Here is an 11,421-nt window from a genome sequence, read left to right as displayed (position 1 = left end):
AGTGAGAATTTTGAGGTATATACTGATGCTTCAAAGAATGGATTGGGGTGTATGCTAATGCAAAGAGGGAACGTGATAGCTTATGCTTCGATATAGTTTGGGGAGAATTATCCGGCGCATGATCTGGATCTAAGGCCAGTTGTGTTTGCACTTAAGTTATGGAGGCATTATTTATATGGAGCTACTTTTAAGGTATTTTCGGATCAGAAGAGTCTTAAATATATTTATACCCAGAAAGAACTTAATATGAGACAGAGGAGGTGGATAGAGTTGATTGGAGATTATTATATGGAGATAGTTTACCATGAGGGGAAGGCTAATGTGGTAGCATATGCTTTAAGTAGGAAGTCGGTTTATGCTTTGTGTTCGGCTATGTCACGTGTGAAGTTGCAAGATGAGTTGGAGAAAATTGAAATTTGTGTAATAAGGAAAGGGGATTAAGTTGGGGATTTGACTATTGAGCCAGAGTTGTATGCTGAGATCAGAGAAAAACAAAAAGGTGACCAGAAAGTGGAGAATTGGCGCACGGCCGTGGTGGAGGGCGTGCCGTCACGGTTTGCCGTGGGGGTAGATGGTGGTTTGAGGTTCGATGGGAGATGGTGTATACCTGATGATGAGGAATTGAAAAGAAATATTTTGACAGAAGCACATTCTACACCATATTATGTGCATCCTGGAGGGGATAAGTTATATAAAGATTTGAAGAAAACGTTTTGGTGGCCTGGGATGAAGAAGGAGGTTGTTGAGTTTGTTTCTAGATGTCTAGTTTGTCAGAGGGTGAAAGGTGAGGATAAGAGACCACAAGGTACGGTACAATCTTTAAATGTGCCTAAGTGGAAGTGAGAGAGCATTTCCATGGATTTTATTGTTAGTTTGCCTCGTACTTAGAAGGGCAATAATATGATTTTGGTGATAGTAGATCGTCTGCCTAAGACAGCACACTTTATTCCTATGAAAGACACGTGGAGTAAGACAGAGTTGGCTAAATCTTATGTGAAAAATATTGTGAAATTACACGGGATACCCAAGGATATTGTTTCTGATCGTGACTTGAGGTTTATTTCTAAGTTCTGGCAAGTGTTGCAAGAGTGTATGGGTACGACTTTGAAGATGAGCACTGCATTTCATCCAGGTACAGATGGACAGACTGAGAGGATTATTCAGACTTTAGAAGATATGTTGAGAGCTTGTGTCTTGGAGTTTGGAGGTTCATGGGAAGAGAGGTTAGACTTGATAGAGTTTTCTTATAATAACAGTTATCATGCAAGCATTGGTATGGCACCTTTTGAAGCTTTATGTGGAAGGAAGTGTAGGAGTCAAGTTTGTTGGGATGACATCACTGATGCTGTGATGCTTGGGTCGGAATTGATCCAACAAATGGTTGAGCAAGTACATGTAATTAGTTAGAAGATGAGAGCTGTACAAGATCGTCAAAATAGTTAAGCAGATTTAAAGAGGAGTGAGATTGAATTTGCTGTGGGAGACAAAGTGTTGTTGAAAGTGTCACCAATGAAGTGAGTGATGCGGTTTCGCAAGAGAGGAAAGTTGAGTTAGAAGTACATTGGACCTTATGAGATTTTAGATAGAGTTGGTGAAGTAGCATATCGTCTTCCACTACCACCAGCCTTGGCAAGAGTATATAATGTGTTTCATGTTTCACAGTTGAGGAAGTATGTGAGTGATCCTACTCATGTGTTAGCTGCTGAGACAATTGAGATGGATGAGAACTTGTCTTATGTAGAGGTGGCTAAGGAGATTTTGGACAGAAAGGTGAGGAAGACTAGAAATAGTGAGATTTCCTTGGTGAAAGTTTTATGCTCTAATCATAATGTAGAGGAAGCTACTTGGGAGGTTGAAGCTGAGATAAATGAGAAGTATCCTCATATGTTTGCGTAAGGTATGTTGGTTATGAGGACGTAACTTTTTCTTTTACGGAGGTAGAATATAACACCTTGTTAATTTTTGGTCATTTGTGAAACTAATTTAACTAAGTGTGTGTTGTTTATCATTCCATTGCTTAGTTTGGGTCGTGAGGTGTGGTGAACTTCAGGACGAAGTTCTTTTTAAGGAGGGAAGACTCTAATACTCCGTATTTTTAATAATAATTAATAATTTATATATTTTAGATGTGAATAAATAATAAGTGATGGTCGTAAAAATAAAAGAAAAAACAAATTAAACAATTAGACGGACTTGGGGTTGGACAGTGATGGACACGGTTGGGTTAGACCGTGTGAGACCACACGGCTTGGACCGTGTATATGAGGGAGGTGGTATGTGGTTTGGGTGTTATCTATGCACTAGATATTTTTATTAGTTTAATATTAAAAGCACCTTCCTAGAATCTTCCATCTTCATCTACCAATTAGTTTAAATACCTACCATATACCTTACCATCATATTTATTCTACTTCAAACACACATACATAATTGTGAGGAGAGCTTTTGTGAGACAACCCTAACGAGGAGTTTTCATCTCGCGCAAATTATTGTGGTAAGTTATTTTATTGCCTCACATCAATTGTTTACATTTGACTTGACCCGTTGACTTTACCCGTTGACTTGGACCGTGGCTGTGGGGACAGTTGGCCGATGGTTTGACCACCGTTGGGTCAGCCGTGACATGGGGGTGCGCGTGTGACTGTTTTTGCGGGATTGTTTTGGGTATTTTACATCTTAAATTCATTAATACGATTATTTAATGATTATATGTTATTTAATTGTTGTTTAGGTCGTGATTTTGTGGAAGAGGCTTTTTGATTACTTAATTGTTTGAGAAGATTTTTGTTAAAGGTAGGTTAACTACTCAACTATATTATTTGGTACTTAATGGTTGTTAAAAGATGGATTGTTTGTAATGGTTGTCTTGAGCATATCGTCGTAATTGTTGTGTTGAGCATGTTGATATAATTTTTGCGTTGCGTATCTCATAATCATTTTATTATCTTTGTTGGTTGGTTCTCTATTGTTGGTTGGTATTGTGAAAGAGGATTGGCAATGCTTTGAGATTATTTGGTCGCTCAGGCACAGAGATGTGGAAGAGCCGTGGTCCTGTACAATTTTGACCGGTGAGGCACGGCGGTGTTCGGAGGGTGCCATGGACTTGAGCAGTACACCGTGTGGTTTCAGTTGTGTGGTGATTGGTCGTGGCGTGTGATGAGGCACACGGTTGAGCCATGTGTGACGGTATTGGTTTGAGCTTCTTGATTTTATCGTTTTGCAGGTTACTGTATTATTATTGTTGTTTAGTTATCCTTCTCAACCTCGTGGTTGACTGTGTATTCGTGAACACCTGTGATGAACGAAATATTGGGGAGTAGATTTATTTCAGGTTAGCTTGTGAGAAGTGTTGGATGCTTAAAGGGGGAGCTTGGGACGAGATTATCACTTGAGTCTAGAGATCGCTTTAATTCATTCAGACACTAGTTATTTTATTTCCGCTGCTGTTATTTTAAAAATGTTCTATGTAATATTTAATTAGTTCGTTGGAATTTTGTAATATAATTCTTTTGAGGCACTTTACTTTATATCGTCTTAAAGTACTTGGTAATTTTTTGTCTTTTATACTTACTACCTCAGGCAACAGAGATGGTAACACCTTTATTTACTTGAGAATGTCTTTCTAAAGTTATAGTCGTACTCATCTTGAACTGGGTACCCAAGGAGCTAGCTTTAAAGTTCTTGCCAAAAACTTGAAATGAATCTCGAATCTCGGTCCGACACAATATCCTTTTGAAGTCCACGAAATTTGACCACATATTTGCAATAGGCATTAGCTAACTCCACGTAGTTCCAAGTATCCTTCATTGAAATACAATGAGCCAATTTGGTCAACCTATCCACAATGACACAAATCATGTTGTTCCCCTTTTGAGTTCTTGGTAGTTCGACTATGAAATCCATAGATATCGACTCCCACTTCCATTCCGGCACATCTAAAGGTTGCACTTTCCCTTGTGGTCTTTTATGTTCCCCCTTCACTCTTTGGAAAGTCAAGCACCTTGTCAAAAATTCCGCCACATCCCTTTTCATATTTGACCACCAAAAGGTCTTCTTAAGATCCTTGTACAACTTATCGCAACCCGGGTGCACCGAATAAGGTGTGATATGAGCTTCATTCATTATTTTTTTCTTAAGCTCATCATGACTTGGTATACATCATCTCCCCTTGAATCTAAGGCTTCCATCCTCATGCATGCATGAAATCTTGAGGGCTCTCCCCTTTCTAGAACTCTTTTCCACTCTTGGATCTTCACATCATTTGCTTGTTTCTCCCAAATTTGGTCGTACAAGTCGGGTTCCAAGGTCAAGTCTCCCATTGTTTATCCCTTCTGTATCACATGAAGACCCATTCCCCGTAGTTTTTCCTTCAACCTTAACATGGAGAAGGCAGTACACAAGGAGTGCACCGACTTCCTACTCAAGGCATCAACCACCACATTAGCTTTCCTTTCATGATAGATTATCTTCATATCATAATCCCCAATGAGTTCAATCCATCTCCTTTGCATCATGTTCAACTCCTTTTGGGTGTAGATATACTACAAACTTTTGTGGTCGGAAAATACCTTAAAGGTTGCTCCATACAAGTAATGCCTCCAAATTTTCAAGGCAAAGACAACGGCTCCCAATTCTAGGTCGTGAGTTGGATAGTTCTCCTCATAGGCCTTCAATTGCTGCGATGCATAGGAAATGACTCTACCATTTTGCATAAGCACACATCCCAAGCCATTCGTTGAAGCATCGGTGTATACTTCAAAATTATCACTCCCTTCCGGCAAGGTTAACACCGGGGCTGTGGTTAGGCGCTCCTTGAGGGTCAAGAAGGCCGTCTCACAACTCCCATCCCACTTGATTCGGTTTTCTTTTCTCATCAATGATGTCAAAGGTCTAGCAATCTTGGAGAAGTCTTTCACGAATCGTCGATAATACCCGGCTAGGCTTAGGAAGCTTCGAATTTCCGCTACATTCTTGGGTGCCACCCACTTAGATACGGCCTCAATCTTGGTAGGATCCCCGGCAATTGCTTCCCTTGATATAACATGACCTAAGTAAGCCACTTTCTCCAACCAAAACTCACACTTATTAAGCTTTGCATAAAGTTGGTGCTCCCTCAAGGTTTGCAAAACGATTCTTAGGTGCTCCTCTTGCTCTTCCTTGGTCTTAGAGTAGACCAAAATATCGTCTATGAATACTACCACGAATTTGTCTAAGTACGGACTAAAAACCCTATTCATGAGATCCATGAAAGCGGCTAGTGCATTTGTTAACCCAAATGGCATCACTACGAACTCATAATGCCCGTACCTTGATCTACATGCGGTCTTTGGGATGTCCTCATCCTTTATCTTCAATTTGTGGTAGCCCGATCGTAGGTCAATCTTTGAAAATACTCCGGCTCCATTAAGTTGGTCAAACAAATCATCGATCCTTGGTAGAGGGTACTTGTTCTGGACGGTGACATTATTCAACTCCCTATAATCGTTGCATAACCTCAAGGTCCCATCCTTCTTCTTTAGAAATAGAACAGGTGCTCCCCATGGTGAAACACTCGGTCTAATGTAACCCTTATCCGCCAATCCCAATGTTGATTCTTCAATTCCTCCAATTCTTTTTGACCCATCTGGTACGGGGCCTTAGAGATTGGTCCTACACATGGTTTTAAGTCAACTCCGAATTCCACTTCTCTTGGTAGGGGTAATCCGGGTAACTCTTCCGGAAACACATCATCAAAGTCTCCCACCACCGATATTTCTTGGGCTTGTGGTTCTTTCATACTAGTGTCCCATACATGACACAAGAGCATAGGACATCCCTTCTTCAAACGGGTGATTAAGGTCATTACCGAAACTAGTTTCACTTTGGGTTTGACTAAGTAACCTTTGTATGACACCCTAGCACCTTTGGGTCCTTACAAAGCGATTTTCTTTTGATAGCAATCTATATTGGCTTTGTGTCTACTTAGCCAAACCATCCCTAGGATCACTTCAAATCCTTCTAAAGGAAATTCAAAGAGATTTACCGGAAAGTTGGTTTCATGTACTATGACCGACACCTCTTTAGACACTTTTGAACATATGATGGACACTCCCAAAGGTAAGGACACGTTGTCATTTGCTAATTCTCCCTCCCCCAAACCTAGAGTCGACACATGACTCTTAGACACAAACAAATGAGTGGCTCCCGAGTCAAATAAAATAAAACAAGGATGAGAATTAACAAGGAATGTACCGGAGACAACGTGGGCATCCTCTTCGGCACTCTTCTTATCCATGGCAAAGAGTTTGCCACTAGACTTGGGTTCGCCTTGTACCATGCTTGGTGATTGGGTTGGCCTACTCCCCGAAGCACTGCCTCCCGCGAAGCTTTTTGCTCTAGATAGAGCTCCCCGGTTGAAATTTTTCCGGTTGTTACCACCATTGAAAGTGAGGTTACCATTCCTCGGGTTTCTCCATGCCCCCGAATTCTAGTTGTTGGTCGCGCTTTGAGGAGCAAAGTAGGAGTTTCCTTGCCCGAACCTCCAGTTGGGCCCTTTTTGGGTGCTAGTACTCTCCACTTTCTTGTGGCCGAGGCCACCACAATTGTAGCACCTTAATCCTCCTCCTTCACTGGTGGTCCACCTCTGTAGCCACCTGATATTCCATAGCCACTTGTTGGTGCTCCTCCTAAGTAGGACCTAGCTTGATTGAAGTTGGACTTCTTGGATTGATATCCTCCACCTTCACTTTCGGTCTTTCTTTTCTCCTCGGATGTAATACTACGGTTTTACGTGTCTAAGCGTACTCTATCGAGTGGGGCTTACTCTGTCGAGTAAGTGATTTTTGACGCAAAACTGTAGACTGCCTGTAGGGTACTCGATCGAGTAAGCTTGGCACCCGATCGAGTAAGGGTCACTCGATCGAGTAAGTGACTTACTCGATCGAGTAAGTGATTTTACGAGCTGAGTTTGACGGGTTTTGTTAATGATGCCAGATTAGTATAAAAGGATGTCCGTCACTTTTCTTAATCTCTTTTAACAATTCTAAAACCTAATTGAGAAGAAGAGGAGTTACGTAGCTTGATTGTCATCGCATTGTTAACAAATCCCAAGGCTAGGAGTGTCGGATTGCATTGTTCTTTACGGCGTTGTGATCCTTGTGTCGAGGGTAAGCTTTTTATATAAATTTTATAATGTTTTGTTAAAGTTGGTTACACCCTAATTGGGTGATTTGGGGGTTTTGGGGGTTTTGGGTGATTTATGTGAATATGGTTGTGATTGTATGTATGTATGTATGTATGTATGTATGTATGTATGTATGTATGTATGTATGTATGTATGTATGTATGTATGTATGTATGTATGTATGTATGTATGTATGTATGTATAGGAGGAGGATTCGTTGAGGAGAGATTCTGACTTAGCTGCTTGATCGTCTGTTGGGGTTTGTTTTCCAGGCAGGGTTTCCTTACTCAGTATTGGTTACATATTGTGTGGTGTTCGTGTGGTGATTGTTGGTTAATTATGTTGTTGGTTTGATTTTGGGTGGTTGTTAATTATATATTGTTGATTGGCTGTGTATCTGTCAGTGATCTTCGGGGTGCGTCCCTGGCTGAGTGGAGTCACTTGCGGGAGTGGCTTCACGCTCTTGATTCTCCCCTTGTGGTTCCCGTTACAAGGGGATGTGCACATTAATGAACTTTGGATAATCGCTCGATGGAGATGAGCGGGGATTTGGTGGGTACGGCTGCGGTCCCCCACTGGCGGCGTGGAGTACTTGTTGTGATGGGTACTCTGGCAGGGCTGCACACTTTAGTGTGTAGTCAGTTGTGTGGAGATTGGAGATGGAGACTGGAGATTTGCTTGAGCTGTTTGTGTTTTTGTCTCATTGTGGCTGTTGTTCTTTTTATGTAATCAGTACTGACCCCGTTAATTGTTTTAAAAACTATGGTGATCCATTTGGGGGATGGTGAGCAGTTATTGAGCAGGTATGATGGCGTTTGTGAGGGATAGCTGGGAAGGAGTCACCACCGGTCTTAGATTCTTCCACTGTGTTTGGATTAGCTATTTTAGTACTTTTGGTTTTTGAGAACAATTGTACTTTACTTTCATCAGTTTTGGAGTTTGTCATGTAACACTTAAACTTATTACTATTTAAGTATGTTTTCTTATTGTCATTTGATTATCATTGCCTCGGGTAACCGAGATGGTGATGTTCTCATACCTTATGTGGTCCTGGTAAGGCACTTGGAGTATGGGGGTGTCACAAAGTGGTATCAGAGCGACGATCTTGAAACCCGTAACCAATGAACCTAATGAACATAGGGAGTCAAATTAAAATGAACCCGGGTAAGAGTTGTAGGAGCTAATGCAAAGACTTGGGAGACGTCCTAAATTCGCGAACTCGCCCTACAATTTTGAACCGGTCACTATGGGGTGTGTGTGTGTGTCGGGATCGTTATGTGCTTGTTTTGTGCGTTGTGTATCTATATAGTAATGTGTGGTATGAATCGGTGGATGCATGTATGTGGAGGATAGGAGGTATGAATTGAAAAATGGTGATGATGTGATTGTATGTTGATTGATTGAAAGCATGAAAGCATGATGTTTGATTTATAATGTAGCATGTTAGAAATACAAAAGGAAAAGTGTTTTGTTTGAGTATATAGAGAGATACGTATATATATATATATATATATATATATATATATATATATATATATATATATATATATATATATATATATATATATATATATATATATATATATATATATATATATATATATAGGTTCGTGTGAGTCCTTATATTCCCGCGTAAAATTAAATCGATTTCTTAAAAAGCTTCGTAAATCTTCATTTGGACACCGATTAATGCGAAACAAAATCCTAAATTTATTATTTCTTCGAGCCCGTCGCAATATAAATATTTTCGAATATTATTGAGTTTTAAAAATTTTGAGTACAGCTAATTATTCGGAAGTTAACATCATATTTGCTTGAAATTATACTCTATTTGCTTGAAGTTACAACATACCCACTTGTATCTGCAACATTTCTACTTAAACAATTAAAATTATATAAAATAAAATTAATATATTAAAAATCACACTCTTAAGAGTAATGTTTCACCCGTAAAAGACTAAAGTTACACCCGTAAAAGACTAAAATTACACTATTAACGATTAAATTTACACTCGTAAAATACTAGTGCTACACTTGTAATACACTATATCTTAATTGAAGTATTACACCATATCCACTTGAAGTAAATAATTAATTTAGTCATTAACTAAATTTCACTAAAGTTACACTCATAAAAGACTAAAGTTACGTTTATAAAGAAGAAAAGTTACACCACCAAGGACTAATGTTACACCCGTAAAAAATTAAAATTACACTATTAACGATCAAAGTTACACTCGTAAAATACTAGAGTTACACTCGTAAAACACTATATCTTAATTGAAGTTACAACATATCCACTTGAAATTACACCATTTTTTTGAACTAGATAATTAATTTAGTCATTAATTAAATTTCACTATAGTTACACTCATAAAAGACTAAAGTTACATTTATAAAGAACAAAAGTTACACCACCAAAGACTAAGGTTACACTCGTAAAAAACTAAAGTTACATACATTTGTCTTAAAATTAAATAAATCCATATTAATATATTCAAAATCACACTATCAAGGACTAAAGTTTACTCGTAAAAGACAAAAGTTATATTCGTAAAAGACTAAAGTTACATGCTATAGACTTAAAGTTAGACACTATAAACTTAAAATTACACGCTTTAAAAATTGAAGTTACACACTATACGCTTGAAGTTACACACTCTAAAAATTGAAGTTACACATTGTACGATTAAAGTTACACCCTTTAAAAATTGAAATTACACATACAATTAAAAAAAATTCAATATGCAGCTTCTCCTTCAACTTCGTTAAGATGCCAGAGCACTCGCCAAGATGCTTGTAAATAACTGCATCTCACATCATAAGTCTTCAATAAGGGTTGTACGAATGTTAATCTGCAACAATAAATATGAAAAAATAAGTATAATAGTACTATGAAAATCTAACCAATAATAATGTAATAGTACTCTAAAATTCAACTAGAGTTGAAAAGATAAGAAAAATAGTTGTTTTATTATCTGAATTTTTCATTTCCGCGTAAAATAAAAGCGGTTTCTTAAAATGTTTCGTAAATCTTCATACGAACTCCGATTAAGGCGAAACAAAAGCCTAGATTTATTATTTTTTCGCGCCCGTCGCAATGATACTATTTTTGCATACCATTAAGTTTTCTAAATTTTCAATACTGATCGTCGTTTTGCATAAAAGTATAGAGTGTCGTGGGTGTGAGTTTGAACATGCGGGTAGTGTACGAGTCTGCATGACTCGATCGAGTGGGGGGCACTCCATCGAGTAGGTGAGAGACTCGATCGAGTGGGGGTGACTCGATCGAGTAGGTAGTTTTTCGTTTCTGGGCAGAAGTCTGTTTTTGGGCACTCGATCGAGTAGGATAGGGGACTCGATCGAGTAGGGCTAGCTCGATCGAGTAGGGTGTTGACTCGATCGAGTACGTTTTTGGGAGCTTTTTGGTCAGGTTCTGGAGTCGGGGTATGGTCGGTGTATTGATTTCGGTTACTTGTTGTTAAGAGTTACCTAGACCAAAACAATATTTATAACTTCACAAACTACTCTACTTTTAGCAAAGAGGTAAGTAAAGGTCGGATTCCAAGGGACGGGTATTGATGTAGGATTTTCGATTGCAAATGGTTGTGTCTAAGGGTGTCACAATTTGGGTTGAGGTAGGAGATCAACTAAACTAAATAACAATGTAAATAAAATAAAGAAAGCAAGCAAGATGATTAAAATGAGATGTAAACAATTGATTAAAGGCACTAGAGTGTCATGGGTTCATAGGGGATTCATGGGATTTGATCATACAAACATGTTCTCTACTAGATGCAAGCAATTATTGTTCTGATGGGATCGAGTTAGTGTATATCTTACAATCCCTAGGAAGGTTTGGGTCCCGGTGCCGAATCGATTATATTGTACAACACCTACAAGTCGACTTAATCCTCCCTATCCAACTATATGCTGTTAGGTTTATATACCTCTTATTAGACACCTCGAATAGTGAACTAATTAAAATTTTAATTATTTGTTCTTTAGATCTAGTGCATGCATAACAAAATAAGAGACTTATGAGGAAAAACAATGTCCCTTACATTGTTGGTTGGTTCGAAAATATGGGCACAAGTAAGGTCACCTTCCTTCACTTGTTCTTGAGCTTAATGTGTTGGATGATCCCCCAAAATTCCCAATGTATAGATTCTCCTCTTGATTGCACCCATGATTAGCCCTTATCTCTACTAAATAATATTTGCTAGATATTTGTTTAGTAGTCTACTTTAAAATCGATT

This window comes from Silene latifolia, chromosome 7, assembly GCF_048544455.1.
Source record: "Silene latifolia isolate original U9 population chromosome 7, ASM4854445v1, whole genome shotgun sequence".
In the NCBI taxonomy this organism is placed as follows: domain Eukaryota; kingdom Viridiplantae; phylum Streptophyta; class Magnoliopsida; order Caryophyllales; family Caryophyllaceae; genus Silene; species Silene latifolia.
This window is presented reverse-complemented; position numbering follows the sequence as displayed.